This window comes from Grammomys surdaster, unplaced genomic scaffold (genome assembly GCF_004785775.1).
Source record: "Grammomys surdaster isolate TR1022 unplaced genomic scaffold, NIH_TR_1.0 101884, whole genome shotgun sequence".
NCBI classification, from domain to species: Eukaryota; Metazoa; Chordata; class Mammalia; order Rodentia; family Muridae; genus Grammomys; species Grammomys surdaster.
Window position 1 is genome coordinate 1 of NW_021608468.1, and position 3562 is coordinate 3562.

General features: G+C 46.9%; 1 long non-coding RNA gene across 1 annotated transcript; it reads right to left on the reverse strand.

Annotated features, from left to right (window-relative positions):
• Positions 1-1747: 1747 nt before the first annotated feature.
• Positions 1748-3426, reverse strand: LOC114635382. Its single transcript, XR_003713459.1, has 3 exons — positions 3348-3426; positions 2959-3011; positions 1748-1992 (listed from the first exon to the last, which is right to left on the reverse strand). It is a non-coding gene; the product is annotated as an uncharacterized LOC114635382 (long non-coding RNA).
• Between the last annotated feature and the right edge of the window lie 136 nt (positions 3427-3562).

Here is a 3562-nt window from a genome sequence, read left to right on the forward strand (position 1 = left end):
TGAGATGAGATTCAAGGTCAGAATCTTGCTCTTCATTCATCCAGGGCCTGCTGTGGTAGGAAAGCTGGCTTCTGTCATGTTGCCAAATTTGCATTGGGTTTGGTTGATTAGGATCTCACACTTGCCTTTTGCCATCTAGTTGACTCTGATGATAACTAGCTTGGGTGTCTCATATTGGAGTTGATCTCCTTTGGAGAAAGGTGGAGCTGTGTGCCCCAGGTTACAGCCAGCCTCCTGGGAGTCAGACAGTGCTGTCTCTGGTTAGACCGAGCCTCCTCTCTCCCTGGTTAGGGCAGGCCTCCTGTGTCTGTGGTTATAGCAGATCTTCTGGGAGACAGGCAGGGCTAAGGTGTGAGGGAATGGGCACACTGATGAACCCAGGGTGCCTGTATAGTTGCAGACCCAAAGCCCATTAGGGGCTCCAGCAGAGCAGAACAGATACCAAGTCTGCTCAGCACTGTGGGGGTCCAAGATGACATGTGTATTGTGTGGGTGGCCTCAACTGTGTCCCTGGATAGGGTAGATCTCCTGGGGAGACAAATAGGGCTGTTGGGTTCGGGAGCAGGCACATGAATCTGCCTGGGTGGACGTGGAGTTGCAGACCAGAAGGGCAATTGGATTCTGTTACTACTTTGTAAAGAAATGTAACAAGGGTGTGGATATGGCTCTGTGGTTAAGAGCATACAACTTTCTTGCTGAGGACTGGAGTTTAGTTCTCAGCACCCCCAGGTTACAGCTCAAACATCTATTCTCAGTTCCTGTGTTCTCTCTGTCCCCTGTGAACACGTGTATACACATGACGTGTACTCACACAGGCACACAATCATAGACAAAAATAAACAAAAAATAAAGTGAATATAGTGTTGTACAGACCAGTAGCTGAGGCAGGGGGACAGTAAGTTTAAAGCTATCTCAGCTTTGAAAAGAAGTTTATACCACCATACCAAGTTTTCCTTTGTGGTTATTTGTTTATTGTTTAATTGTTCTACTTCCTTATTGGGTGTGGGAAGGACATAAAGGTCTTGGGTAGAAGTCAGAGAGTGTTCTTGGAATCCTTTCTCTCCTTCTACTGTTCCTGCTGTTGAACTTAGGATATTAGTCCTGGTCGCAAGTGCCTTTACTGCTAAGCCATCCTATTGGCCTTATTTTATTCATATATTTCAAGACAAGATTTCTGTATATGAACCTGTGTGTATTGGAGGTTACTCTGTAGACTATCTGGTCTTGAACTCACAGAGATTTTCTCATATCTGGCTGTCTCTACTTTCTTAGTGCTTAGATTGAAGGCATGCACTACCAAGCCTGACTTATTTATCTAATTTTACAGGGTCTAGTGTGTTCCAGGCTAGCCTCTTACTCCTAGGCTATGTAGCTAAAGATGGCCTTGACTTCTTTACTCTCCTCTCCATTCCTACAAAGTGCTAGAATTTCAGGTGCACACCTCCATTCTGGCCTTTGGTAGCTAATGTTATTTGAAACATGTCTCACTCTGTACCCAGTCTATCATGAAATACACTACATACCCCACTATCACCACAAAACAAAGGCAATTCCCCTGCCCCAGCCTCCAATTTGTTGGAATTATGGGACTGTGCAATTGTGCCTGTAAATTTTCTCATTTGTTGAGAAATATCGTTAAAGTTAGCACTCAATGTAAAACCTTCCCTTCTATTTCATTTCTCATTTCACTTGATTATTGAGAAATCTCTGGCTTTATTTCCAAATTGTGATGTTACTTAAAGTGCTGTCAGGTTTCCAAAAGTTCCCAGAGTCCCTTGGAGGTCTCTGTTAGTCATCCTGGCAGGCAGAGGGTCATTGCTCCTTGTACTTTGGAACAGTCCCCGGAAAACCAGTCGCTAGAGCAGCATATACAGTTGGCTCTTCTGGGGCTTCCTCTGTCTGAGAGAGAGGAGGTGCAGCTGTCCCCTGTCTCAGTGTCCTACTGCACAGCTTGGCATAGGTCACATCCTGGGGCACCTCGAATTCGGCAACCTGGAGAGGGAAAGGGTGACAGGAAGATATATGCTTGGCTTGGGGAACCTGCAGGTCTGTGGAGGATAGGTCCCACCTGACTGTCCACTTCTCGACCCTCTTCTGCTTGATCATATTATGTGTTCAGCTGTTCCTTTGGCATGACAGGAGGTGAGAGAGCTCCTGCCCTCCTAAGCCTGGAGGGTTTCACCTGAGCATATGTCTCTCCCTGGGGATCTTCCTCAGGTGGTCTCTGTAGCAGGGAAGCAGTGAGGTACAGATAGCATCTCCATGTTCCCCTGGAAATCTCCTGTGTTTAAGTTTTCATAGCATGGATGGAATGACCTGTTTTGATTACTGCCTCTCTGAAGGGATCTTCCTGGGCTTCCTTCTTATAGTTCTGGCTTAACCTAACATTCTAAGCCTAGCTGTGTTGTCTTCAGCTACACAGTTCATCTTCCTGAAAATGGTTTCCAAGAGTTGGAGAGATGGCTCCATGATTAAGATCACTGGCTGCTCTTGCAGAGGACCCAGCTTGGCCTCCTGAACCCACATGGCAGCCTACAATCAAATATAACCCTACTTTTAGGATACCTCACATGCTCTTTTGGCCTCTAGGAGCATCAACATGCTTGTAATGCAGAGACATACATGCAGGCAAAACACCAATACACAAACTGAAACACAAAAGCTCATATAGCTGCCCTAGTTCCTTTTGCTTTACTGTGTTCCCTGATGGCAGTTGCTGGTCCCTTAGATGTCACTGTGAGTTTCTGCACCCAGGCTTCCCCCTCAGAAGAAATCAAGACAGATGCTAAGATACCAGGAAGGAGTGAGTCCATAGCACACAGGAGGCAGTTGCTGGCAGAATGGACAGAGTGGTCAGCTGTGGATATTGCAGAGAGGTGAGGGAGACAGATGAAAGAAGGCCCTTGGACTAAACTGGGCCCTAAGGTTTAGCACTATGGATGTCGACAGGGACCTTACCTAACTGTCCAGCTCCACACCATCCCCAGTTAGCATGTCCTCCACTGAAGCATCTGTCACAGCAAAACAAACAGAATGTCTCCTGACCAGAGTCTAGGGTTGTCTCAAACTCCTAGTTTCCTGCCTTGCTCAAGGTCGGGACAGAAAACCAGGGAAAGTGGTGACATCCCTGTGCAGTTCAGACCCACACAGTGAAACCCCCAGGACATCTCCACTGCCCCTGTAATTCTGAAACCTCAGGCATCTCCCCTCCCAGGACCCTCTTTCTCCCACAAAGGCTTTCTTCCTGGGTAGCAGCAGTTGAGTTTAACCTGGAGGGACAAGGAGATGTCACTTAGCAGTGAGGTATGTCAAGCAGGCAGAGATCAATGTCTCCAACTGTGATTTACCTCTTCTGGGGTTTTCTGTCCCTGGTTATGGGCTCTTCAACTCCTGCAGGAAGTTGCAATTCTTTCTCTTTCTGGGCTGCAAGGGAAGCTGATGGCATTTAAGGTGATCCAGATTGGGACAAAGACCTGTGAAGACTCATCTCAGTCCTGGACAACTTGGGTTTTTGTACTATTTCTGCATTGAAATCTGTATCTGTGGTCGCACTGTCTCCTGT